Source organism: Conger conger, chromosome 13, assembly GCF_963514075.1.
Source record: "Conger conger chromosome 13, fConCon1.1, whole genome shotgun sequence".
Lineage (NCBI taxonomy): Eukaryota > Metazoa > Chordata > Actinopteri > Anguilliformes > Congridae > Conger > Conger conger.
Genome location: NC_083772.1, coordinates 44,967,474 through 44,993,413, shown reverse-complemented (window position 1 = coordinate 44,993,413; position 25,940 = coordinate 44,967,474). Strand labels below are relative to the sequence as shown.

General features: G+C 43.6%; 29 non-coding genes across 29 annotated transcripts; 18 read left to right on the top strand and 11 right to left on the bottom strand.

The window, feature by feature from the left end:
- Positions 1 to 8,716: 8,716 nt before the first annotated feature.
- Positions 8,717 to 8,790, bottom strand: trnan-guu (transfer RNA asparagine (anticodon GUU)). Its single transcript has one exon. It is a non-coding gene; the product is annotated as a tRNA-Asn (tRNA).
- A 120-nt stretch (positions 8,791 to 8,910) lies between these two features.
- Positions 8,911 to 8,983, top strand: trnak-cuu (transfer RNA lysine (anticodon CUU)). The gene has a single exon. It is a non-coding gene; the product is annotated as a tRNA-Lys (tRNA).
- A 73-nt stretch (positions 8,984 to 9,056) lies between these two features.
- trnat-ugu (transfer RNA threonine (anticodon UGU)) lies at positions 9,057 to 9,130 on the top strand. The gene has a single exon. It is a non-coding gene; the product is annotated as a tRNA-Thr (tRNA).
- Positions 9,131 to 10,316: 1,186 nt separating this feature from the next.
- trnan-guu (transfer RNA asparagine (anticodon GUU)) lies at positions 10,317 to 10,390 on the bottom strand. The gene has a single exon. It is a non-coding gene; the product is annotated as a tRNA-Asn (tRNA).
- Positions 10,391 to 10,510: 120 nt separating this feature from the next.
- On the top strand, positions 10,511 to 10,583 carry trnak-cuu (transfer RNA lysine (anticodon CUU)). Its single transcript has one exon. It is a non-coding gene; the product is annotated as a tRNA-Lys (tRNA).
- A 73-nt stretch (positions 10,584 to 10,656) lies between these two features.
- trnat-agu (transfer RNA threonine (anticodon AGU)) lies at positions 10,657 to 10,730 on the top strand. Its single transcript has one exon. It is a non-coding gene; the product is annotated as a tRNA-Thr (tRNA).
- A 351-nt stretch (positions 10,731 to 11,081) lies between these two features.
- On the bottom strand, positions 11,082 to 11,155 carry trnan-guu (transfer RNA asparagine (anticodon GUU)). The gene has a single exon. It is a non-coding gene; the product is annotated as a tRNA-Asn (tRNA).
- An 897-nt stretch (positions 11,156 to 12,052) lies between these two features.
- trnak-cuu (transfer RNA lysine (anticodon CUU)) lies at positions 12,053 to 12,125 on the top strand. The gene has a single exon. It is a non-coding gene; the product is annotated as a tRNA-Lys (tRNA).
- A 1,292-nt stretch (positions 12,126 to 13,417) lies between these two features.
- On the bottom strand, positions 13,418 to 13,491 carry trnan-guu (transfer RNA asparagine (anticodon GUU)). The gene has a single exon. It is a non-coding gene; the product is annotated as a tRNA-Asn (tRNA).
- A 120-nt stretch (positions 13,492 to 13,611) lies between these two features.
- Positions 13,612 to 13,684, top strand: trnak-cuu (transfer RNA lysine (anticodon CUU)). The gene has a single exon. It is a non-coding gene; the product is annotated as a tRNA-Lys (tRNA).
- A 73-nt stretch (positions 13,685 to 13,757) lies between these two features.
- trnat-ugu (transfer RNA threonine (anticodon UGU)) lies at positions 13,758 to 13,831 on the top strand. Its single transcript has one exon. It is a non-coding gene; the product is annotated as a tRNA-Thr (tRNA).
- A 1,186-nt stretch (positions 13,832 to 15,017) lies between these two features.
- Positions 15,018 to 15,091, bottom strand: trnan-guu (transfer RNA asparagine (anticodon GUU)). The gene has a single exon. It is a non-coding gene; the product is annotated as a tRNA-Asn (tRNA).
- Positions 15,092 to 15,211: 120 nt separating this feature from the next.
- Positions 15,212 to 15,284, top strand: trnak-cuu (transfer RNA lysine (anticodon CUU)). The gene has a single exon. It is a non-coding gene; the product is annotated as a tRNA-Lys (tRNA).
- Positions 15,285 to 15,782: 498 nt separating this feature from the next.
- Positions 15,783 to 15,856, bottom strand: trnan-guu (transfer RNA asparagine (anticodon GUU)). The gene has a single exon. It is a non-coding gene; the product is annotated as a tRNA-Asn (tRNA).
- Positions 15,857 to 16,753: 897 nt separating this feature from the next.
- trnak-cuu (transfer RNA lysine (anticodon CUU)) lies at positions 16,754 to 16,826 on the top strand. The gene has a single exon. It is a non-coding gene; the product is annotated as a tRNA-Lys (tRNA).
- A 706-nt stretch (positions 16,827 to 17,532) lies between these two features.
- On the top strand, positions 17,533 to 17,605 carry trnak-cuu (transfer RNA lysine (anticodon CUU)). Its single transcript has one exon. It is a non-coding gene; the product is annotated as a tRNA-Lys (tRNA).
- Positions 17,606 to 18,117: 512 nt separating this feature from the next.
- Positions 18,118 to 18,191, bottom strand: trnan-guu (transfer RNA asparagine (anticodon GUU)). The gene has a single exon. It is a non-coding gene; the product is annotated as a tRNA-Asn (tRNA).
- Positions 18,192 to 18,311: 120 nt separating this feature from the next.
- On the top strand, positions 18,312 to 18,384 carry trnak-cuu (transfer RNA lysine (anticodon CUU)). The gene has a single exon. It is a non-coding gene; the product is annotated as a tRNA-Lys (tRNA).
- A 73-nt stretch (positions 18,385 to 18,457) lies between these two features.
- trnat-ugu (transfer RNA threonine (anticodon UGU)) lies at positions 18,458 to 18,531 on the top strand. Its single transcript has one exon. It is a non-coding gene; the product is annotated as a tRNA-Thr (tRNA).
- Positions 18,532 to 18,895: 364 nt separating this feature from the next.
- trnan-guu (transfer RNA asparagine (anticodon GUU)) lies at positions 18,896 to 18,969 on the bottom strand. The gene has a single exon. It is a non-coding gene; the product is annotated as a tRNA-Asn (tRNA).
- Positions 18,970 to 19,675: 706 nt separating this feature from the next.
- Positions 19,676 to 19,749, bottom strand: trnan-guu (transfer RNA asparagine (anticodon GUU)). Its single transcript has one exon. It is a non-coding gene; the product is annotated as a tRNA-Asn (tRNA).
- Positions 19,750 to 19,869: 120 nt separating this feature from the next.
- Positions 19,870 to 19,942, top strand: trnak-cuu (transfer RNA lysine (anticodon CUU)). Its single transcript has one exon. It is a non-coding gene; the product is annotated as a tRNA-Lys (tRNA).
- A 3,139-nt stretch (positions 19,943 to 23,081) lies between these two features.
- Positions 23,082 to 23,155, top strand: trnat-agu (transfer RNA threonine (anticodon AGU)). The gene has a single exon. It is a non-coding gene; the product is annotated as a tRNA-Thr (tRNA).
- A 559-nt stretch (positions 23,156 to 23,714) lies between these two features.
- Positions 23,715 to 23,787, top strand: trnak-cuu (transfer RNA lysine (anticodon CUU)). The gene has a single exon. It is a non-coding gene; the product is annotated as a tRNA-Lys (tRNA).
- Positions 23,788 to 24,300: 513 nt separating this feature from the next.
- Positions 24,301 to 24,374, bottom strand: trnan-guu (transfer RNA asparagine (anticodon GUU)). The gene has a single exon. It is a non-coding gene; the product is annotated as a tRNA-Asn (tRNA).
- A 120-nt stretch (positions 24,375 to 24,494) lies between these two features.
- On the top strand, positions 24,495 to 24,567 carry trnak-cuu (transfer RNA lysine (anticodon CUU)). The gene has a single exon. It is a non-coding gene; the product is annotated as a tRNA-Lys (tRNA).
- A 706-nt stretch (positions 24,568 to 25,273) lies between these two features.
- Positions 25,274 to 25,346, top strand: trnak-cuu (transfer RNA lysine (anticodon CUU)). Its single transcript has one exon. It is a non-coding gene; the product is annotated as a tRNA-Lys (tRNA).
- Positions 25,347 to 25,419: 73 nt separating this feature from the next.
- On the top strand, positions 25,420 to 25,493 carry trnat-ugu (transfer RNA threonine (anticodon UGU)). The gene has a single exon. It is a non-coding gene; the product is annotated as a tRNA-Thr (tRNA).
- Positions 25,494 to 25,858: 365 nt separating this feature from the next.
- On the bottom strand, positions 25,859 to 25,932 carry trnan-guu (transfer RNA asparagine (anticodon GUU)). Its single transcript has one exon. It is a non-coding gene; the product is annotated as a tRNA-Asn (tRNA).
- Between the last annotated feature and the right edge of the window lie 8 nt (positions 25,933 to 25,940).

Below are 25,940 nucleotides of genomic sequence, written 5' to 3'. Positions count from 1 at the left end.
TCATAGTAATGAAATGTATTCATTTAACACCTTTCATGCACTGCCATAGCACAAAGTGCTATACAGGCACAATAAACAAAGATAAAATAAAAAAACCTGAAAGGTGTAAAATTGCTCTGCAATCAATACCAAAAAAAATGTGTAATAGTGAAATCAAAACACTAAGATAGAATAATAATGCAATAAATAAAATAGAAAGCAGCTCACAGGGACCACATCTTAATAAAAAGTATTAAAAAAAGAACAGAACAAAGGATGTGTCTGATTATGGAAGAATACTCCAGAGTTCCAGTGCATAAAAACTAAAAGCAGCAAGTCTTTGGGGCACCCAGGCACCTAGGTGTGTTTGATACTTTCAGGAGATCTCGAAGTCACAAGCCATGTCTGTTATGTAGTCAACTTTATTTGTATTTGTATTTGTAGTCAGGTTCCCTCCAGTGTTTGCCATTTAAACACAACAGTAACTTTTTGAAATCAATTCTAAAACTAACCAAGAGCCAGTTCAGAGATATAACTACTAGAATAATGTATTCTCACTTCTTCCTCTATGTCAGCACTCTGACTGCTGCATCCTGGGTACTCTGTAATTTTCCACTGACATAATTTTTGAGACCAGGGAGCATTGCAATAATCCAGTCTAGATGATATAAAGGCATGGGTCATTTTCACAGCTTCAGACAGGGATGCAACTTACCTTACTTTTGCTGCATTTCTGGGGAGATAAAGACAGACTTTGTGATATCTTTAATATGAGATTTCATGCTCAGCTCTGAGTCTATGCTTACCCACAGATTTATAACTAGAGTTCAATTTCAGCATTTTAGAGATTGGATTTGTGCAAAACAGTTATCAATGCTTATTGGGACCTATTACATGTATCTGTTAACAGTTCATAGAAATCTATTGAATTTAGGACATTTTAAATTTATATCCAACAAACATATTTGTGAAGACTCCAGTTTATCGGTTACAGTACAAACATTCATGTTTATCCAGTTCATTTTTGTCTGTTTTTGAGAGACAATATGACACATTATAGTGATTATTTGTGACCAAGATTGAAGTCTGTGTAGGCCTGAATTATTCTGAACTGAATTATTCCTCGACAGTGCTATACATCTAATAAGCACTGACAGAGGCAGCTCTGCCTGGGCCATTTTACTAATTAAATAATATATAATGATTAACACATACAATTCCTTGCATTTATATATCACTTTTCTAATACTCTTGCAATGCGCTTAACAGTGATGAGACTGAAACTTGCCTCAACCTCCACCAGGGTGTGCAGCACCCATCTGGGTGATGCAATGGCACCCATTTTGTGCCAGAATGCTCACCACACATCAACTGAGGTGGAGGGGGAGAGAACAATTATTTATCCCTACTCTTTCGAGTGAGCATCATGGGATCTTTAATGACTGCAGTGAGTGAATGACCTCAGTTTAGCATCGCATCCTAAAGAGGGTGTCTCCGACTACATGGCGTCCACTGGTCTGACCTGAGAGACTGCATACTGGCCCACCATCACTACCTTAGCTTTCACAGGAGGTCTCCCATCCAAGTACAAACCAGGCCCACACCTGCCCACACACATTAACATGAACAAGAACATTGCCCGTCCCCTTAGAAGATTGGGGCCTGGGTTCAATTTGTCCATAACCTTAAACGCACAATCAAATAGATTTATTTTTTCCTTGCTCCCCTGTGCAAGACAGTTCAGCAAGTTCAGCAATCTTCAAAATCAATATGGGAAAATGTAACTCCTACACTCATTTGTAAGTCAGAGTTAAGGACATATTTAGATACAATCTTAGCCAAAGTACATCCTACTCCACTCCAGGCTACAGGAGTGTTTATGGGTTTCAGTCAACATGCTCAGGGTGGTTGCTGGCACAATGCTATGCTGTAAACTACACATTGCATTTGTCTGAATCAAGTGTGTGTTGAACAGATGGACGGATTAGAGTATAGCGGAACATGAAATAATGGAGGTCTTGTTAACAAATGAACAGCATTTCAATGAAATTTTGTATAGAAGGCTATTTGGTAATGTGCCCTGTCCCATTGTCTGGTACGTAATCTTGACAGAGCTAGTAGCAATTCTCCCCGGCAGCCCCATGAGGCAGTGGTTTTCAAACTTTGTCCTGGGGGCCCATGTGTATGCTGATTTTGTTCCAACTACAACTGCAATTCTATAGTAATTAACAAGGTGTTAATTTGTCAAAGTGTAATTAGGACTAATTAAAGCTTATTAAATCTATGGGATTCAATTTAGTTCCCGCATAAGTGTATACTCATTTTATTACTAATATTGTTTTAGTGAACAGTTTTATTGCTACTTTCGTTTTTTTTCTCATCAGATTATTCAACAAGGTTTATGTTCTTATCGTTGTCGTCATTCCTAGCGCTTGGAGCTGCACTTGCCTCTTGGGTCTTTCAGCGTCCCAGGTTATGGTTATGCACTTTGTTATGCGTTGCTCTGGATAAGAGCGTCTTCCATGGGCCTGTAATGCAATGTAATGTAAACAGATCACACAGGCCAGCCTGCGGTTATGATCATCCTGATATGAACCCAAATGCACCATGGGTGAGTGTATCTCTTTTCCTATGAGTGTGAGCCCTTTCAGTGTAGCACCGCATGTGATCCATAAGGGTGTAAAATAGTCACTGACACAGTGTCAGTGTAGTGTGATACTCTTGTGGGCAAGGGCGAGGTGAAATGAAAATGAATGGATCTGATTAAGATAAATGATCTGATCCCATTGGCCACCTTTTTAAATTAAGTTCAAATTGAACAGGACAGGCTGAAATTTGATGTGTGACTACTTTGTGTGTGCGTGCTTCTCCCACCTCACTATCCTTCTTCCACAGACCCTATCCGTTGATCAACAAGCTATTGAGTGTAGAAATAAACTTATTAAAGTTCTTACTTTTCAGCCCATGAGGGAAAAAAGAAAAGAATAGGGTAATGAAAATGTCATATTAAATAAACTTTCCCTGTATGTACCTCTGAGGCAAGTACGATCAAATCACAATAACACCGGTGCAGTGGGAATCTACAGTCAGAGACAAAATGCAGCTTCATAATTTCATTTAATTTATGATGAAAATTGTCTCTTTATTTTATGCAAAAATGTATTTTGTACCGTATTATAGATTTAGAGGCAAGACCCCGGTTTTCTTCGAGATCACATCAGGTTGAAGATCGCATAAATTCTATGGCTGCTGTAAACAAAATCTTATCACTTATAACCAGACGTTGCCAAAATGTGTAATTGTTTTCGATTGAAATACTATTTTATGCTTTGCTGAGCTTGTCTGGTGTATTGAAACCAATGTAATACTCTCAAAAAGTGCAAACCTCCACCTTCTGGTCCTCTTGATTAGCTCAATTGCACCAGGCAAGATCAATCGAGCATAGAAAAGGATTTTAATCCAAAAAGATTATGTATTTGACCCAGGTCTGCTTGTAGCATGAGTCATGGAATGACTGATGAAGCATGCACTGCATGGGAAAGCCCAAAAATGAGCGATACATCACAGACTGGGCTCACAGACTGGGCTGCATCTTGTGCCTTGGGCCGGATTAGAGCAGGCAGCACCAAAATAGCCATGTGCTGTGCACTCCTGACTGAAAAAAAAAATATAATGCATGTCTGTTAATCTCAGGGTTGTGGTTTCGAGCCCCACGTTGAGCGATGCCTTTTCTGAACACATCCACAGCCTTGAAGAAAGAGTATAAGCCAAGCAATGGCTTGACAATCGGCGCTGTGGCTTAGTTGGTGCCAGTCTGGAAAACAGAAGATCCTGGCTTTGAGTCCCAGTGTTGCCTTTTTTGCTTAATTCACCATATAAATGTGCTTGAGTTTTGGAGTGACTGCACAGGAAAAATATAGATGGAGCGCTATTACAGGAGTCTCACCTTGTACAAAGGTGACAAAACTGGCAATATAAACCAATTGTTGCATCAGGAGATCAAAATGAGTTAGAATTTTGATTAAATGTAACAATCAAAAGAATCAGTTCAGATAACAGTGGTATACTGGCATTCTGTTTCCATACAAGGCAACATTTATGCATCAACATTATTTGACCCTTTATTTTTTCCACGGTTAACCAAGGAGTTACTGATACTAAATGAATACTCCTTGATCATCGGATCTGATATGAATACATTCTATGATAGTAATCTAGACCGTTCAACTAAATAATACCGTTTCAAATACGGAAGCCGCATCTTCTCAGGCCCTGAGATTTTTTACGAGAGATCTTGATAGGCATATGGCGTATTCAGAATCCAACTGAGTTGGACTACACTTACTTTTCATCGCACCTCCCAATATTTTCAATACTTTACTATATTCTGTCATCACCAGATTTAAGTTCAACAGCAGGTGATGTAGACTTTCTCCCAAGAAATTGATCAGACCATAACGCCGTTCTAATCACATTCCATCTGTTCCGGGTCGACCCACTAGGTGGAGGTTCAACACTTCTCTCCTTCAAATGAAAAATTTTCTCTCTCAGCTTAAACAAAAACATGCAGAATTCATCAGCATTAATTAAGAGTCTATATCCAATTCAGCTTTGATATGGGCAGCTATCAAATGATTTTTGCACAACAATACTATCTGGTTTTCCTCTAATTTGAAAAAATCCAGACTGCAATTTATAGCCCAGGAAGAACATAATTGCTGTGATTTGGAAAAGGCTTGAGGTACAGTGGGAGCAATAGTTATTTGATCCCTTGCTGTTTTTGTAGGTTTGCCCACTGGAACTGTGTAGAATTTTAATCATAGGTACATTTTAACATTCAATATCACAAAATAATCCACAATAACAACATCATATACATTTTATAAATGTAATATAATATTTTCACATGAAATAAGTATTTGATCCCCTACCAATCAGCAATAATTCTGCCTCCCACAGACCAGTTAGTTTTCCATTAAGAAGCACTCCTAATCTCAACTCATTACCCAAAACACCTGTGTCAACTCGTTACATCGTTATGTAGCTGTATAAAAGACACCTGTCCACACAATCAATCAGATTCCAACGTTTCCACCATGGCCAAGACAAAGTAGCTGTCTAAGGACATCAAGGACAAAATTGTAGCCCCACTGTATTATAAAAAAAACAGAACTGAAATTGAAGACAGAAAAGGCTGAATTGAACAAAACAACTAAAATAAAAAATAGAATATGTTATGCACATTACTAAACATAAATACTATTCTGTTGGAAATAGTCTAAGCCGACTCCTCGCCCTGACACTACAACATGAAAATACATTTAATATTCCTTCCATTAATTGTCCTGGCAGGGGCTGAGAATCAAAGACCACATAAATCAATGATCATTTCAAATCATTATTTTAAAAAATCTATACTGAGATCCGCACAGCCGTTGGGCCCCTGAGCAAGGCCATTAACCCTGCATTGCTCGAGGGAGGGATTGTCTCCTGCTTAGTCTTATCAACTGTACGTCGCTCTGGATAAGAGAGTCTGCCAAATGCCAATAATGTAACAAGTAACATCTCGTGGGTTTGTCCCATATTGCACATATTAGGGGAATGTGAGGAGGTTAAGAAATTCTGGATAGAGGCAGCCAACATCCTTGTTGGGAATGGTGTGTGAGACATAGCTCAGAAGCCTATGTTGGGTCATGCTTGCGCATCAGAAAGTTATCATGAAGATGAAGTGGAGGACAGTCCACGGTCCCTGGGTGGGCCCAAACCACCAAACTTTCAGTTAACAGCAAAAAACGCAAACCGATTGAGCCACAGAGACAGACGTCAGTGAGCTCCCGGTTCCTGTGCTGCAGTTATCCGGACGTTCTTTTTCACAAGATCAGGGGCCTCATTTATAAAACTGTGCATCGGATTCACGTCAAAAGTTTGCGTAAGCATGAAACCCAGGACGTGCGTACGCACAAAAATATTCTGATTTATAAAACAGTGCATACGTACGTCCCACGCCAGTTTTCCTTTATAAATCACAATCAACTCTAAATGTGGCGCACCTTTGCCAGCTTCATGTCCCGCCCACAGTTGCCTATAAATAGGCAGTGAAACACCCCTAATGAATATGCATTTCATGAAGACGACAATGGCAAACGCTGAAAAGAAGGCCAAGAAAAGGGATTTCAGCCATTTGATTGCCTCTGAAAAGCTACAGGTGTGGGAATTATCCTGATTGATTGTAAATGACGAACAGTTCTGCACAACGAATGTGATGATGACGATGATAATAATAATAATAATAATAATAATAATAATAACGATAATAATACACGTTATTTGTCGAGGACCATTGAAAACACAGTTACAAAATTAAGAGATAAAACAAACAAAAATCCATAACAATAAACACATTATAAAACATAATATATGAATATGATAACAATATATGAAACTATGCACTCGTTTCTGCCCGACTGACGCATTGTAAACGGCATCAGTGCAGCGTAATTTGTCCGACTGTTCACCTTATTATTTATGAGAATACATTTAATAACATGAAGTATTGTTTAACAATTTGTCTACATATTTGAGGGATTATTTTACAACATCATCTCCGTTTATATTTATCATCCTAAATCATATTTTTTGGGCACTCCAGGGAGCATCAATCAAACAGCTGTTTGTTTATTCGTTGTAAGAGAGATTTTTATCCGTTTTTGCAAATTAACTCTTCATATATGATACGTGAGAGGTAATATTTCTATTTATTTTACACAGTGGTATCAATTTCACTCCATTTCTCGCGTTTCATCCCATTGCCATCGGAGTCGCACTTTCTCATTTCTCCAGTTAATGTGCGTACGTATGGGTCAGAGTTTCCGTGGAGGACCGCACATTTCCCCGTCAAGTTCGTTTTTTATAAATGCCAAAGTTTGCTTAGAAAGTGGCGTAAGCATTCTTTTGTGCATACACAACGTTTATAAATGAGGCCCCAGGTGATGAAGTGATGTCACTCTGCCGGGAAGTTGCTGCCAGCTCTCTCAGTCGGTGCAGCATGAGACTCTTAATCTCAGGGTCATGGGTTCGAGCCCCAGGTTGGGCTTTACCTTTACTGAAAACACTGGAGACGTCAATAGTTTGAATGAAGAGTATAAAGAAGAGAAGCATCAGGTGCTGTGGCTTAGTTGGTCGAAGTGCCTCTCTAGAAAACAGAAGATCGTTTGTTCAAATCCCAGCGGTGCCTTGTTTTCCCCCACACCTGACAACCGACCTGCTGGCATCAAAAGTGCAAAGATTGGCTGATCACTTGCAACATTTCTGACAAAATCACACCTTATATTATTGTTATATGATGTGATTTCTCCTTGTTTTAATGTAATGTAAAAGTAGAGAAACAGAGCAATGAAACAAGTTGTCATTCCACCATGTTGGAGAAATCTTACCTGTACTACGTTTTTTTAAAAGTGTATTTTGCAATGTTGCTTTTCATTTCTGCAATACAGCGAATGGTGTGTGAGACAAAGCTCAGAAGCCTAAGTTGGGTCATCAGAAAGTTATGATGAAAATGAAGCGGAGGACAGTCCACTGCTTGTCAAGTCAACAGGAGATCTACTGTGCGAATCCCAGCGGTGCCTTGTTTTCCCCACTACCAACTTGCTGGCATCAAAAGTGCAAAGATTGGCTGATCCTGGTGGCAACATTTCTTACAAAATCATACTTTAGATTTGCTTTAAAAAGTGAATTCTCCTTGTTTTAAGGTAATGTAAAAGTAGAGACAGAGATTGTCATTTGACCATTTAGGAGACATCTTACCTGTACTACCATTTTTTGAAATGTGAATTTTGCAATGTTGCTTGGCGTTTCTGCAATACAGCAAATGCTGTTTGAGACAAAGCTCAGAAGCCTAAGTTTGGTCATGCTTGCGCATCAGAAAGTTATGATGAAAAAGACATGGAGGACAGTCCACCATCCCTGGGTGGGCTTGAACCACTAACCTTTCGGTTAACAGCCGAACGCGCTAACCGATAGCACTAGAGAGACATACAGCCGAACGTTGCCGGGTTCCTGTGCTGAAGTTATTCAGACATTCTTTTTCACAAGATCAGGTGATGAAGTGATGTCACTCTGCCGGGAAGTAGCTGCCAGATATCGTTTACCCAAGCCTGCCTAGCTCAGTCGGTCGAGCATGAGACTCTTAATCTCAAGGTCGTGGGTTCGAATCCCATGTTGGGCGTTACCTTTACTGAACGCACTGGAGACATTAATAGTTTGAAAGAAGAGCATAACCAAGTGCAAGTGAAGCATCTGGTGCTGTAGCTTAGTTGGTCAAAGCGCCTTTCTAGTAAACAGGAGATCCTGTCTTCGAATCCCAGCGGTGCCTTGTTTTCCCCCCACACCTGACTACCGACCTGCTGGCATCAAAAGTGCAAAGATTGGCTTATCCTGGTGTCATTCTTTTGCAAAATTTCTGAAAAAATCATACTTTATATTATTGTGATACGATGTGATTTCTCCTTGTTTTCATGTAATGTAAAAGTAGAGAAAGAGAGCAATGAAACGAGTTGTCATTGCACCATGTTGGAGAAATCTTACCTGTACTTCGCTTTTTTGAAATGTGTATTTTGCAATGTTGCTTGTTGTTTGTGTAATATCGCAAATGCTGTGTGAGACAAAGCTCAGAAGCCTAAGTTGGGTCATGCTTGCGCATCAGAAAGTTACGATGAAAAAGATGCGGAGGACAGTCCATCGTCCCTGGGTGGGCTTGAACCACCAACCTTTCGGTTAACAGCCGAACGCGCTAACCGATTGCGCCACAGAGACAGACAGCTGAAGGCTGCCGGGTTCCTGTGTTGAAGTTATCCAGACATTCTTTTTCACAAGATCAGGTGATGAAGTGATGTCACTCTGCCGGGAAGTTGCTGCCAGCTGTCGTTTACTCAAGCCCGGCTAGCTCAGTCGGTAGAGCATGAGACTCTTAATCTCAGGGTCGTGGGTTCGAGCCCCACGTTGGGCGTTACCTTTACTGAACGCACTGGAGACATCAATACTTTGAAAGAAGAGTGTAACTAAGCGCACGTGCCACATCAGGCGCTGTGGCTTAGTTGTTCAAAGTGCCTGTCTTGTAAACAGGAGATCCTGGGTTGGAATCCCAGCGGTGCCTTGTTTTCCCCCAACACCTGACTACCTACCTGCTGGCATCAAAAGTGCAAAGATTGGCTCATCCTGGTGACATCTTCTGCAACATTTCTGACAAAATGATACTCTATATTATTGTGATATGATGTGATTTCTCCTTGTTTTCATGTAATGTAAAAGTAGAGAAAGAGAGCAATGAAACGAGTTGTCATTGCACCATGTTGGAGAAATCTTACCTGTACTTCGCTTTTTTGAAATGTGTATTTTGCAATGTTGCTTGTTGTTTCTGAAATAACGCAAATGCTGTGTGAGACAAAGCTCAGAAGCCTAAGTTTGGTCATGCTTGCGCATCAGAAAGTTACAATGAAAACGATGTGGAGGACAGTCCACCGTCAGAAAGTTATGATGAAAATGATGTGGAGGACAGTCCACCATCCCTGGGTGGGCTTGAACCACCAACCTTTCGGTTAACAGCCTAACGCGCTAACCGATTGCGCCACAGAGACATACAGCCGAAGGCTGCCGGGTTCCTGTGTTGAAGTTATCCAGACATTCTTTTTCACAAGATCAGGTGATGAAGTGATGTCACTCTGCCGGGAAGTTGCTGCCAGATATCGTTTACCCTAGCCCGGCTAGCTCAGTCGGTAGAGCATGAGACTCTTAATCTCAGGCTCGTGGGTTGGAGCCCCACGTTGGGTGTTACCTTTACTGAACGCACTGGAGGCATCAATAGTTTGAAAGCAGAGTATAACCAAGTGCCTATGCTGCATCAGGCGCTGTGGCTTAGTTGGTCAAAGTGCCTCTCTAGTAAACAGGAGATCCAGGGTCCGAATCCCAGCGGTGCCTTGTTTTCACCCCACACCTGACTACCTACCTGCTGGCATCAAAAGTGCAAAGATTGGCTCATCCTGGTGACATCTTTTGCATCATTTCTGACAAAATGATACTTTATATTATTGTGATATGATGTGATTTCTCCTTGTTTTCATGTAATGTAAAAGTAGAGAAAGAGAGCAATGAAACGAGTTGTCATTGCACCATGTTGGAGAAATCTTACCTGTACTTCGCTTTTTTGAAATGTGTATTTTGCAATGTTGCTTGTTGTTTCTGCAATATCGCAAATGCTGTGTGAGACAAAGCTCAGAAGCCTAAGTTGGGTCATGCTTGCGCATCAGAAAGTTACGATGAAAATGATGTGGTGGACAGTCCACCGTCCCTGGGTGGGCTTGAACCACCAACCTTTCGGTTAACAGCCGAACGCACTAACCGATTGCGCCACAGAGACATACAGCCGAAGGCTGCCGGGTTCCTGTGTTGAAGTTATCCAGACATTCTTTTTCACAAGATCAGGTGATGAAGTGATGTCACTCTGCCGGAAAGTTGCTGCCAGCTGTCGTTTACCCAAGCCTGGCTAGCTCAGTCGGTAGAGCATGAGACTCTTAATCTCAGGGTCGTGGGTTCGAGCCCCACGTTGGGCGTTACCTTTACTGAACGCACTGGAGACATCAATTGTTTGAAAGAAGAGTATAACCAAGTACCAATGCCGCATCAGGCACTGTGGCTTAGTTGGTCAAAGTGCCTGTCTAGTAAACAGGAGATCCTGGGTTTGAATCCCAGTGGTGCCTTGTTTTCCCCACACCTGACTACCGACCTGCTGGTATCGTAAGTGCAAAGATTGGCTCATCCTGGCGACATTTCTGACAAAATGATACTTTATATTATTGTGATATGATGTGATTTCTCCTTGTTTTCATCTAATGTAAAAGTAGAGAAAGAGAGAAATGAAACAAGTTGTCATTGCACCATGTTGGAGAAATCTTACCTGTACTTCGCTTTTTTGAAATGTGTATTTTGTAATGTTGCTTGGCGTTTCTGCAATACCGCAAATGCTGTGTGAGACAAAGCTCAGAAGCCTAAGTTGGGTCATGCTTGCGCATCAGAAAGTTACGATGAAAATGATGTGGTGGACAGTCCACCGTCCCTGGGTGGGCTTGAACCACCAACCTTTCGGTTAACAGCCGAACGCGCTAACCGATTGCGCCACAGAGACATACAGCCGAAGGCTGCCGGGTTCCTGTGTTGAAGTTATTCAGACATTCTTTTTCACAAGATCAGGTGATGAAGTGATGTCACTCTGCCGGGAAGTTGCTGCCAGATATTGTTTACCCTAGCCCGGCTAGCTCAGTCGGTAGAGCATGAGACTCTTAATCTCAGGGTCGTGGGTTCGAGCCCCAAGTTGGGCGTTAGCTTTACTGAACGCACTGGAGACATCAATAGTTTGAAAGAAGAGTGTAACCAAGAACTTATGCCGTATCAGGCGCTGTGGCTTAGTTGGTCAAAGTGCCTGTCTAGTAAACAGGAGATCCTGGTTTCGAATCCCAGCGGTGCCTTGTTTTCACCACACCTGACTACCGACCTGCTGGCATCAAAAGTGCAAAGATTGGCTCATCCTGGTGACATCTTTTGCATCATTTCTGACAAAATGATACTTTATATTATTGTGATATGATGTGATTTCTCCTTGTTTTCATGTAATGTAAAAGTAGAGAAAGAGAGCAATGAAACGAGTTGTCATTGCACCATGTTGGAGAAATCTTACCTGTACTTCGCTTTTTTGAAATGTGTATTTTGCAATGTTGCTTGTTGTTTCTGCAATATCGCAAATGCTGTGTGAGACAAAGCTCAGAAGCCTAAGTTGGGTCATGCTTGCGCATCAGAAAGTTTCGATGAAAATGATGTGGTGGACAGTCCACCGTCCCTGGGTGGGCTCGGACCACCAACTTTTCGGTTAACAGCCGAACGCGCTAATCGATTACGCCACAGAGACATACAGCCGAAGGCTGCCGGGTTCCTGTGTTGAAGTTATCCAGAAATTCTTTTTCACAAGATCAGGTGATGAAGTGATGTCACTCTGCCGGAAAGTTGCTGCCAGCTATCGTTTACCCAAGCCTGGCTAGCTCAGTCGGTAGAGCATGAGACTCTTAATCTCAGGGTCGTGGGTTCGAGCCCCACGTTGGGCGTTACCTTTACTGAACGCACTGGAGACATCAATAGTTTGAAAGAAGAGTATATCCAAGTGCATACGCAGCATCAGGCGCTGTGGCTTAGTTGGTCAAAGTGCCTGTCTAGTAAACAGGAGATCCTGGGTTGGAATCCCAGCGGTGCCTTGTTTTCCCCCACACCTGACTACCTACCTGATGGCATCAAAAGTGCAAATATTGGCTCATCCTGGTGACATCTTTTGAAACATCTCTGACAAAATGATACTTTATATTATTGTGATATGATGTGATTTCTCCTTGTTTTCATCTAATGTAAAAGTAGAGAAAGAGAGCAATGAAACGAGTTGTCATTGCACCATTTTGGAGAAATCTTACCTGTACTTCGCTTTTTTGAAATGTGTATTTTGCAATGTTGCTTGTTGTTTCTGCAATATCGCAAATGCTGTGTGAGACAAAGCTCAGAAGCCTAAGTTGGGTCATGCTTGCGCATCAGAAAGTTACGATGAAAACGATGCGGAGGACAGTCCACCGTCCCTGGGTGGGCTTGAACCACCAACCTTTACGGTTAACAGCCGAACGCGCTAACCGATAGCACTAGAGAGACATACAGCCGAACGTTGCCGGGTTCCTGTGCTGAAGTTATTCAGACATTCTTTTTCACAAGATCAGGTGATGAAGTGATGTCACTCTGCCGGGAAGTAGCTGCCAGATATCGTTTACCCAAGCCTGCCTAGCTCAGTCGGTCGAGCATGAGACTCTTAATCTCAAGGTCGTGGGTTCGAATCCCATGTTGGGCGTTACCTTTACTGAACGCACTGGAGACATTAATAGTTTGAAAGAAGAGCATAACCAAGTGCAAGTGAAGCATCTGGTGCTGTAGCTTAGTTGGTCAAAGCGCCTGTCTAGTAAACAGGAGATCCTGTCTTCGAATCCCAGCGGTGCCTTGTTTTCCCCCCACACCTGACTACCGACCTGCTGGCATCAAAAGTGCAAAGATTGGCTTATCCTGGTGTCATTCTTTTGCAAAATTTCTGAAAAAATCATACTTTATATTATTGTGATACGATGTGATTTCTCCTTGTTTTCATGTAATGTAAAAGTAGAGAAAGAGAGCAATGAAACGAGTTGTCATTGCACCATGTTGGAGAAATCTTACCTGTACTTCGCTTTTTTGAAATGTGTATTTTGCAATGTTGCTTGTTGTTTGTGTAATATCGCAAATGCTGTGTGAGACAAAGCTCAGAAGCCTAAGTTGGGTCATGCTTGCGCATCAGAAAGTTACGATGAAAAAGATGCGGAGGACAGTCCATCGTCCCTGGGTGGGCTTGAACCACCAACCTTTCGGTTAACAGCCGAACGCGCTAACCGATTGCGCCACAGAGACAGACAGCTGAAGGCTGCCGGGTTCCTGTGTTGAAGTTATCCAGACATTCTTTTTCACAAGATCAGGTGATGAAGTGATGTCACTCTGCCGGGAAGTTGCTGCCAGCTGTCGTTTACTCAAGCCCGGCTAGCTCAGTCGGTAGAGCATGAGACTCTTAATCTCAGGGTCGTGGGTTCGAGCCCCACGTTGGGCGTTACCTTTACTGAACGCACTGGAGACATCAATACTTTGAAAGAAGAGTGTAACTAAGCGCACGTGCCACATCAGGCGCTGTGGCTTAGTTGTTCAAAGTGCCTGTCTTGTAAACAGGAGATCCTGGGTTGGAATCCCAGCGGTGCCTTGTTTTCCCCCAACACCTGACTACCTACCTGCTGGCATCAAAAGTGCAAAGATTGGCTCATCCTGGTGACATCTTCTGCAACATTTCTGACAAAATGATACTCTATATTATTGTGATATGATGTGATTTCTCCTTGTTTTCATGTAATGTAAAAGTAGAGAAAGAGAGCAATGAAACGAGTTGTCATTGCACCATGTTGGAGAAATCTTACCTGTACTTCGCTTTTTTGAAATGTGTATTTTGCAATGTTGCTTGTTGTTTCTGAAATAACGCAAATGCTGTGTGAGACAAAGCTCAGAAGCCTAAGTTTGGTCATGCTTGCGCATCAGAAAGTTACAATGAAAACGATGTGGAGGACAGTCCACCGTCAGAAAGTTATGATGAAAATGATGTGGAGGACAGTCCACCATCCCTGGGTGGGCTTGAACCACCAAACTTTCGGTTAACAGCCTAACGCGCTAACCGATTGCGCCACAGAGACATACAGCCGATGGCTGCCGGGTTCCTGTGTTGAAGTTATCCAGACATTCTTTTTCACAAGATCAGGTGATGAAGTGATGTCACTCTGCCGGGAAGTTGCTGCCAGATATCGTTTACCCTAGCCCGGCTAGCTCAGTCGGTAGAGCATGAGACTCTTAATCTCAGGCTCGTGGGTTGGAGCCCCACGTTGGGTGTTACCTTTACTGAACGCACTGGAGGCATCAATAGTTTGAAAGCAGAGTATAACCAAGTGCCTATGCTGCATCAGGCGCTGTGGCTTAGTTGGTCAAAGTGCCTCTCTAGTAAACAGGAGATCCAGGGTCCGAATCCCAGCGGTGCCTTGTTTTCACCCCACACCTGACTACCTACCTGCTGGCATCAAAAGTGCAAAGATTGGCTCATCCTGGTGACATCTTTTGCATCATTTCTGACAAAATGATACTTTATATTATTGTGATATGATGTGATTTCTCCTTGTTTTCATGTAATGTAAAAGTAGAGAAAGAGAGCAATGAAACGAGTTGTCATTGCACCATGTTGGAGAAATCTTACCTGTACTTCGCTTTTTTGAAATGTGTATTTTGCAATGTTGCTTGTTGTTTGTGTAATATCGCAAATGCTGTGTGAGACAAAGCTCAGAAGCCTAAGTTGGGTCATGCTTGCGCATCAGAAAGTTACGATGAAAAAGATGCGGAGGACAGTCCATCGTCCCTGGGTGGGCTTGAACCACCAACCTTTCGGTTAACAGCCGAACGCGCTAACCGATTGCGCCACAGAGACAGACAGCTGAAGGCTGCCGGGTTCCTGTGTTGAAGTTATCCAGACATTCTTTTTCACAAGATCAGGTGATGAAGTGATGTCACTCTGCCGGGAAGTTGCTGCCAGCTGTCGTTTACTCAAGCCCGGCTAGCTCAGTCGGTAGAGCATGAGACTCTTAATCTCAGGGTCGTGGGTTCGAGCCCCACGTTGGGCGTTACCTTTACTGAACGCACTGGAGACATCAATTGTTTGAAAGAAGAGTATAACCAAGTACCAATGCCGCATCAGGCGCTGTGGCTTAGTTGGTCAAAGTGCCTGTCTAGTAAACAGGAGATCCTGGGTTTGAATCCCAGTGGTGCCTTGTTTTCCCCACACCTGACTACCGACCTGCTGGTATCGTAAGTGCAAAGATTGGCTCATCCTGGCGACATTTCTGACAAAATGATACTTTATATTATTGTGATATGATGTGATTTCTCCTTGTTTTCATCTAATGTAAAAGTAGAGAAAGAGAGAAATGAAACAAGTTGTCATTGCACCATGTTGGAGAAATCTTACCTGTACTTCGCTTTTTTGAAATGTGTATTTTGTAATGTTGCTTGGCGTTTCTGCAATACCGCAAATGCTGTGTGAGACAAAGCTCAGAAGCCTAAGTTGGGTCATGCTTGCGCATCAGAAAGTTACGATGAAAATGATGTGGTGGACAGTCCACCGTCCCTGGGTGGGCTTGAACCACCAACCTTTCGGTTAACAGCCGAACGCGCTAACCGATTGCGCCACAGAGACATACAGCCGAAGGCTGCCGGGTTCCTGTGTTGAAGTTATTCAGACATTCTTTTTCACAAGATCAGGTGATGAAGTGATGTCACTCTGCCGGGAAGTTGCTGCCAGATATTGTTTACCCTAGCCCGGCTAGCTCAGCCGGTAGAGCATGAGACTCTTAATCTCAGGGTCGTGGGTTCGAGCCCCAAGTTGGGCGTTAGCTTTACTGAACGCACTGGAGACATCAATAGTTTGAAAGAAGAGTGTAACCAAGAACTTATGCCGTATCAGGCGCTGTGGCTTAGTTGGTCAAAGTGCCTGTCTAGTAAACAGGAGATCCTGGTTTCGAATCCCAGCGGTGCCTTGTTTTCACCACACCTGACTACCGACCTGCTGGCATCAAAAGTGCAAAGATTGGCTCATCCTGGTGACATCTTTTGCATCATTTCTGACAAAATGATACTTTATATTATTGTGATATGATGTGATTTCTCCTTGTTTTCATGTAATGTAAAAGTAGAGAAAGAGAGCAATGAAACGAGTTGTCATTGCACCATGTTGGAGAAATCTTACCTGTACTTCGCTTTTTTGAAATGTGTATTTTGCAATGTTGCTTGTTGTTTCTGCAATATCGCAAATGCTGTGTGAGACAAAGCTCAGAAGCCTAAGTTGGGTCATGCTTGCGCATCAGAAAGTTTCGATGAAAATGATGTGGTGGACAGTCCACCGTCCCTGGGTGGGCTCGGACCACCAACTTTTCGGTTAACAGCCGAACGCGCTAATCGATTACGCCACAGAGACATACAGCCGAAGGCTGCCGGGTTCCTGTGTTGAAGTTATCCAGAAATTCTTTTTCACAAGATCAGGTGATGAAGTGATGTCACTCTGCCGGAAAGTTGCTGCCAGCTATCGTTTACCCAAGCCTGGCTAGCTCAGTCGGTAGAGCATGAGACTCTTAATCTCAGGGTCGTGGGTTCGAGCCCCACGTTGGGCGTTACCTTTACTGAACGCACTGGAGACATCAATAGTTTGAAAGAAGAGTATATCCAAGTGCATACGCAGCATCAGGCGCTGTGGCTTAGTTGGTCAAAGTGCCTGTCTAGTAAACAGGAGATCCTGGGTTGGAATCCCAGCGGTGCCTTGTTTTCCCCCACACCTGACTACCTACCTGATGGCATCAAAAGTGCAAATATTGGCTCATCCTGGTGACATCTTTTGAAACATCTCTGACAAAATGATACTTTATATTATTGTGATATGATGTGATTTCTCCTTGTTTTCATCTAATGTAAAAGTAGAGAAAGAGAGCAATGAAACGAGTTGTCATTGCACCATTTTGGAGAAATCTTACCTGTACTTCGCTTTTTTGAAATGTGTATTTTGCAATGTTGCTTGTTGTTTCTGCAATATCGCAAATGCTGTGTGAGACAAAGCTCAGAAGCCTAAGTTGGGTCATGCTTGCGCATCAGAAAGTTACGATGAAAACGATGCGGAGGACAGTCCACCGTCCCTGGGTGGGCTTGAACCACCAACCTTTACGGTTAACAGCCGAACTTGCTAACCGATTGCGCCACAGAGACATACAGCCGAAGGCTGCCGGGTTCCTGTGTTGAAGTTATCCAGACATTCTTTTTCACAAGATCAGGTGATGAAGTGATGTCACTCTGCCGGGAAGTTGCTGCCAGCTGTCGTTTACTCAAGCCCGGCTAGCTCAGTCGGTAGAGCATGAGACTCTTAATCTCAGGGTCGTGGGTTCGAGCCCCACGTTGGGCGTTACCTTTACTGAACGCACTGGAGACATCAATACTTTGAAAGAAGAGTGTAACTAAGCGCACGTGCCGCATCAGGCGCTTTGGCTTAGTTGTTCAAAGTGCCTGTCTTGTAAACAGGAGATCCTGGGTTGGAATCCCAGCGGTGCCTTGTTTTCCCCCAACACCTGACTACCTACCTGCTGGCATCAAAAGTGCAAAGATTGGCTCATCCTGGTGACATCTTCTGCAACATTTCTGACAAAATGATACTCTATATTATTGTGATATGATGTGATTTCTCCTTGTTTTCATGTAATGTAAAAGTAGAGAAAGAGAGCAATGAAACGAGTTGTCATTGCACCATGTTGGAGAAATCTTACCTGTACTTCGCTTTTTTGAAATGTGTATTTTGCAATGTTGCTTGTTGTTTCTGCAATAACGCAAATGCTGTGTGAGACAAAGCTCAGAAGCCTAAGTTTGGTCATGCTTGCGCATCAGAAAGTTACGATGAAAACGATGCGGAGGACAGTCCACCGTCCCTGGGTGGGCTTGAACCACCAACCTTTCGGTTAACAGCCGAACGCGCTAACCGATTGCGCCACAGAGACATACAGCCGAAGGCTGCCGGGTTCCTGTGTTGAAGTTTTCCAGACATTCTTTTTCACAAGATCAGGTGATGAAGTGATGTCACTCTGCCGGAAAGTTGCTGCCAGCTGCATTTTCCCCAAGCCCGACTAGCTCAGTCGGTAGAGCATGAGACTCTTAATCTCAGGGTCGTGGGTTCGAGCCCCACGTTGGGCGTTACCTTTACTGAACGCACTGGAGACATCAATACTTTGAAAGAAGAGTATAACCAAATGCTTACGCAGCATCAGGCGCTGTGGCTTAGTTGGTCACAGTGCCTGTCTTGTAAACAGGAGATCCTGGGTTGGAATCCCAGCGGTGCCTTGTTTTCCCCCACACCTGACTACCTACCTGCTGGTATCGTAAGTGCAAATATTGGCTCATCCTGGTGACATCTTTTGAAACATCTCTGACAAAATGATACTTTATATTATTGTGATATGATGTGATTTCTCCTTGTTTTCATCGAATGTAAAAGTAGAGAAAGAGAGCAATGAAACGAGTTGTCATTGCACCATTTTGGAGAAATTTTACCTGTACTTCGCTTTTTTGAAATGTGTATTTTGCAATGTTGCTTGGCGTTTCTGCAATACCGCAAATGCTGTGTGAGACAAAGCTCAGAAGCCTAAGTTGGGTCATGCTTGCGCATCAGAAAGTTACGATGAAAACAATGCGGAGGACAGCCCACCGTCCCTGGGTGGGCTTGAACCACCAACCTTTCGGTTAACAGCCGAACGCGCTAACCGATTGCACCACAGAGACATACAGCTGAAGGCTGCCGGGTTCCTGTGTTGAAGTTATCCAGACATTCTTTTTCACAAGATCAGGTGATGAAGTGATGTCACTCTGCCGGAAAGTTGCTGCCAGCTGTAGTTTACCCAAGCCTGGCTAGCTCAGTCAGTAGAGCATGAGACTCTTAATCTCAGGGTCGTGGGTTCGAGCCCCACGTTGGGCGTTACCTTTACTGAACGCACTGGAGACATCAATACTTTGAAAGAAGAGTATAACCAAGTGCATACGCAGCATCAGGCGCTGTGGCTTAGTTGGTCAAAGTGCCTGTCTAGTAAACAGGAGATCCTGGGTTGGAATCCCAGCGGTGCCTTGTTTTCCCCCCCACACCTGACTACCTACCTGCTGGCATCAAAAGTGCAAAGATTGGCTCATCCTGGTGACATCTTTTGAAACATCTCTGACAAAATGATACTTTATATTATTGTGATATGATGTGATTTCTCCTTGTTTTCATGTAATGTAAAAGTAGAGAAAGAGAGCAATGAAACGAGTTGTCATTGCACCATTTTGGAGAAATTTTACCTGAACTTCGCTTTTTTGAAATGTGTATTTTGCAATGTTGCTTGGCGTTTCTGCAATATCGCAAATGCTGTGTGAGACAAAGCTCAGAAGCCTAAGTTGGGTCATGCTTCCTCATCAGAAAGTTACGATGAAAACGATGCGGAGGACAGTCCACCGTCCCTGGGTGGGCTTGAACCACCAACCTTTCGGTTAACAGCCGAACGCGCTAACCGATTGCGCCACAGAGACATACAGCCGAAGGCTGCCGGGTTCCTGTGTTGAAGTTATCCAGACATTCTTTTTCACAAGATCAGGTGATGAAGTGATGTCACTCTGCCGGAAAGTTGCTGCCAGCTGCAGTTTACCCAAGCCCGGCTAGCTCAGTCGGTAGAGCATGAGACTCTTAATCTCAGGGTCGTGGGTTTGAGCCCCACGTTGGGCGTTACGTTTACTGAACGCACTGGAGACATCAATAGTTTGAAAGAAGAGTATAACCAAGTGCATACGCAGCATCAGGCGCTGTGGCTTAGTTGGTCAAAGTGCCTGTCTAGTAAACAGGCGATCCTGGGTTCGAATCCCAGAGGTGCCTTGTTTTCCCCCCACACCTGACTACCTACCTGCTGGCATCAAAAGTGCAAAGATTGGCTCATCCTGGTGACATCTTTTGCAACATTTCTGACAAAATGATACTTTATATTATTGTGATATGATGTGATCTCTCCTTGTTTTCATGTAATGTAAAAGTAGAGAAAGAGAGCAATGAAACGAGTTGTCATTGCACCATTTTGGAGAAATTTTACCTGTACTTCGCTTTTTTGAAATGTGTATTTTGCAATGTTGCTTGGCGTTTCTGCAATATCGCAAATGCTGTGTGAGACAAAGCTCAGAAGCCTAAGTTGGGTCATGCTTGTGTAACCGGGTGCATAGATGTAAGGTTCAACCTAAAGTACGCCCAGTCACACAATATAACAGAGGCCTCCTTTACAGTTTGATAATAACAAGACAGAGACGTGGTCTAAGTTAAATACAATTACTTTATTAAATCAATTCTGCTGGAAGGCAATAATGAGGTTAAGACAAAAGCTCATATTCAAAATAAATATATTTTTATATGAATATGAGCTTTTGTCTTAACCTCATTATTGCCTTCCAGCAGAATTGATTTAATAAAGTAATTGTATTTAACTTAGACCACGTCTCTGTCTTGTTATTATCAAACTGTAAAGGGGGCCTCTGTTATATTGTGTGACTGGGCGTACTTTAGGTTGAACCTTACATCTATGCACCCGGTTACATTCTGGCGCTGCGCGCAGGGTCTACTCTTTTGGTGTAAAAGCAGAGACGTGTGTATTATTGTCAGAAAGACAGAGAAAATACCAGTTGGTTCAAGTGGTTAATCAGCATTGTCTGTATTTTTTTATTTTTTTTGTCTTTTATTTTTCCGAGCGTTTCGAGGCAAAACAGCAGTTGACTTGGAAGATCAAAGACCACCAACTGAGCGGCCGCCATCAAGCTAAGACGTCTGCCTCCCAGTATTTGTTGCCTTTGTATATTATTTTTGTTGGGGGGGACATTGGTTTTGCTTAGGTGGGGTCAATATGGATGAAGATATGCAGCAACTAAGTGATTTGGTGGCTGAATTGCAAGCTGATAACGTACGGTTGCAGCAACAGGCTCCTGGACACTCTCCATTACCGACCCCTGGTGGGCTGGCATCAAATGATCCCCCTAGCTTAACCGAACGAATTGTTTATGTTCCTCGTGATCGAAAATGCCCTATGTTTAATGGGAAATCTGGCATAGGTGTGACTGAATGGGTGGATGAGGTCGAAGCCTGTATGCGTGCCCGGCGGGTGCCTGTTGAGGAACGAGCCTTCTTTTTCTTTGATCACTTGGAGGGTGAGGCGAGACAGGAAATTAAGTACCGTAGTCAGGCCGAGAGGAGTGATTCCGATAAGATTGTGTCCATTTTAAAAGACTTGTATGGGTGTTGTTTTGAATGTCAATTTTACCAGAATAAATAGGAATAAAATAGACTGATGTAAAGCTTAAGGATGGTGGGTGACGACGCTGATGGGATGGGGCATACTCACCTTCAGGGCTGCCAATGTGTAGTTACAACCCAGTGCTCTCTCACAGCAAGCCTTACTACAAACAAGGTGATACTATATGTGATTCAGGTGCCATTAACACTTACACACTAACACGTGAGGAGGGTACCCCTATTGACTAACCCCGCCACCAATCAGCACCGAGCCCACCATACAACAAGAGACAAGTCCTAACAGTCCAAGAAATAACCTAACTACAGCCTACCTATACCAGTTGCTTCAATACATGAAAATAAAGAAAATAAAGTACAAGTGCCCCTCTAAGAAGCCACACCAAGACGACTCCAGGCACGGAGGTCTAATATAGGCTACACACCACGCGCACCAACCGCTGCGCACCTTAGGTCGTCCGGCCAACAACTAGTCTATAGCCGTGCAATGCGGGACACTAGCGAACGTACTCAACAGCAGACGGGTTCCGCCCGCCTGATAAGCGCAACCAAACGAACTTCAAATAAAACAGCGAGGCAAAACAGCAGTGACTATTGCACCTACAAAGTGAAGAAAGTCACTGTTAATCTGGTATTTTATAATTAAAATCCAATCGGAATATACATACAGCAAAACGGTACATTACCAAACAATCCATGGAATTCTAAGTTGCGCGAGTTGTTACTTCCGTGTTTCGGAGAAGACTCCGCAAACAGACGCATCTTAATAAATGAATTGGAAGAAAATAACATTACTGTCGATAAATGTCAAGTAATTACAACTATAAAAATATAGCCCACCTACCGAAATCAGGGGACACAGCTAAATCGCGACGAATTACCCAACAGATAACGGATGGCTAGCTGCAACCAAAGCATTGTGTTAATCTGCGAAGTTCCTAACCCACGCAACACTATCAGGGGGAAAACAGAATAGATGTTCTCTTACCTCTCATGGTAAGGCAGGCAGACATGAGGAGAGGACGAGACAGGAAACAGGAAATCAATCAGAAAGATCACAGGAAGCGAAAGGAAAAACATTTAAAAGGTAGGGAGCCAAGAGATTGGTCCAAAAGATGAGGTCCTGCCGGTGCCACTCCCCCACCCCAATTACTGCACCATTAGGGACAACAGCGAGTCTAACTCGCCTTGTCACACTTGCGCATCAGAAAGTTACGATGAAAACGATGCGGAGGACAGTCCACCGTCCCTTGGTGGGCTTGAACCACCAACCTTTCGGTTAACAGCCGAACGCGCTAACCGATAGCGCCACAGAGACATACAGCCGAAGGCTGCCGGGTTCCTGTGTTGAAGTTATCCAGACATTCTTTTTCACAAGATCAGGTGATGAAGTGATGTCACTCTGCCGGAAAGTTGCTGCCAGCTGCATTTTCCCCAAGCTAGCTCAGTCGGTAGAGCATGAGACTGTTAATCTCAGGGTAGTGGGTTCGAGCCCCACGTTGGGCGTTACCTTTACTGAACGCACTGGAGACATCAATAGTTTGAAAGAAGAGTATAACCAAGTGCATACGCAGCATCAGGCGCTGTGGCTTAGTTGGTCAAAGTGCCTGTCTAGTAAACAGAAGATCCTGGGTTCGAATCCCAGCGGTGCCTTGTTTTCCCCCCACACCTGACTACCTACCTGCTGGCATCAAAAGTGCAAAGATTGGCTCATTCTGGTGACATCTTTTGCAACATTTCTGACAAAATGATACTTTATATTATTGTGATATGATGTGATTTGTCCTTGTTTTCATGTAATGTAAAAGTAGAGAAAGAGAGCAATGAAACGAGTTGTCATTGCACCATGTTGGAGAAATCTTACCTGTACTTCGCTTTTTTGAAATGTGTATTTTGCAATGTTGCTTGGCGTTTCTGCAATACCGCAAATGCTGTGTGAGACAAAGCTCAGAAGCCTAAGTTTGGTCATGCTTGCGCATCAGAAAGTTACGATGAAAACGATGCGGAGGACAGTCCACCGTCCCTGGGTGGACTCGGACCACCAACTTTTCGGTTAACAGCCGAACGCGCTAATCGATTACGCCACAGAGACATACAGCTGAAGGCTGCCGGGTTCCTGTGTTGAAGTTATCCAGACATTCTTTTTCACAAGATCAGGTGATGAAGTGATGTCACTCTGCCGGAAAGTTGCTGCCGGCTGCAGTTTACCCAAGCCCGGCTAGCTCAGTCGGTAGAGCATGAGACTCTTAATCTCAGGGTCGTGGGTTTGAGCCCCACGTTGGGCGTTACCTTTACTGAACGCACTGGAGACATCAATACTTTGAAAGAAGAGTATAACCAAGTGCATACGCAGCATCAGGCGCTGTGGCTTAGTTGGTCAAAGTGCCTGTCTAGTAAACAGGAGATCCTGGGTTGGAATCCCAGCGGTGCCTTGTTTTCCCCCCCACACCTGACTACCTACCTGCTGGCATCAAAAGTGCAAAGATTGGCTCATCCTGGTGACATCTTTTGAAACATCTCTGACAAAATGATACTTTATATTATTGTGATATGATGTGATTTCTCCTTGTTTTCATGTAATGTAAAAGTAGAGAAAGAGAGCAATGAAACGAGTTGTCATTGCACCATTTTGGAGAAATTTTACCTGAACTTCGCTTTTTTGAAATGTGTATTTTGCAATGTTGCTTGGCGTTTCTGCAATATCGCAAATGCTGTGTGAGACAAAGCTCAGAAGCCTAAGTTGGGTCATGCTTGCTCATCAGAAAGTTACGATGAAAACGATGCGGAGGACAGTCCACCGTCCCTGGGTGGGCTTGAACCACCAACCTTTCGGTTAACAGCCGAACGCGCTAACCGATTGCGCCACAGAGACATACAGCCGAAGGCTGCCGGGTTCCTGTGTTGAAGTTATCCAGACATTCTTTTTCACAAGATCAGGTGATGAAGTGATGTCACTCTGCCGGAAAGTTGCTGCCAGCTGCAGTTTACCCAAGCCCGGCTAGCTCAGTCGGTAGAGCATGAGACTCTTAATCTCAGGGTCGTGGGTTTGAGCCCCACGTTGGGCGTTACGTTTACTGAACGCACTGGAGACATCAATAGTTTGAAAGAAGAGTATAACCAAGTGCATACGCAGCATCAGGCGCTGTGGCTTAGTTGGTCAAAGTGCCTGTCTAGTAAACAGGCGATCCTGGGTTCGAATCCCAGAGGTGCCTTGTTTTCCCCCCACACCTGACTACCTACCTGCTGGCATCAAAAGTGCAAAGATTGGCTCATCCTGGTGACATCTTTTGCAACATTTCTGACAAAATGATACTTTATATTATTGTGATATGATGTGATCTCTCCTTGTTTTCAGGTAATGTAAAAGTAGAGAAAGAGAGCAATGAAACGAGTTGTCATTGCACCATTTTGGAGAAATTTTACCTGTACTTCGCTTTTTTGAAATGTGTATTTTGCAATGTTGCTTGGCGTTTCTGCAATACCGCAAATGCTGTGTGAGACAAAGCTCAGAAGCCTAAGTTGGGTCATGCTTGCTCATCAGAAAGTTACGATGAAAACGATGCGGAGGACAGTCCACCGTCCCTGGGTGGACTCGGACCACCAACTTTTCGGTTAACAGCCGAACGCGCTAATCGATTACGCCACAGAGACATACAGCTGAAGGCTGCCGGGTTCCTGTGTTGAAGTTATCCAGACATTCTTTTTCACAAGATCAGGTGATGAAGTGATGTCACTCTGCCGGAAAGTTGCTGCCGGCTGCAGTTTACCCAAGCCCGGCTAGCTCAGTCGGTAGAGCATGAGACTCTTAATCTCAGGGTCGTGGGTTTGAGCCCCACGTTGGGCGTTACGTTTACTGAACGCACTGGAGACATCAATAGTTTGAAAGAAGAGTAATACTAAGCGCACGTGCCACATCAGGCGCTGTGGCTTAGTTGTTCAAAGTGCCTGTCTTGTAAACAGGAGATCCTGGGTTGGAATCCCAGCGGTGCCTTGTTTTCCCCCAACACCTGACTACCTACCTGCTGGTATCGTAAGTGCAAATATTGGCTCATCCTGGTGACATCTTTTGAAACATCTCTGACAAAATGATACTTTATATTATTGTGATATGATGTGATTTGTCCTTGTTTTCATGTAATGTAAAAGTAGAGAAAGAGAGCAATGAAACGAGTTGTCATTGCACCATTTTGAAGAAATTTTACCTGTACTTCGCTTTTTTGAAATGTGTATTTTGCAATGTTGCTTGGCGTTTCTGCAATACCGCAAATGCTGTGTGAGACAAAGCTCAGAAGCCTAAGTTGGGTCATGCTTGCGCATCAGAAAGTTACGATGAAAACGATGCGGAGGACAGTCCACCGTCCCTGGGTGGGCTTGAACCACCAACCTTTCGGTTAACAGCCGAACGCGCTAACCGATAGCGCCACAGAGACATACAGCC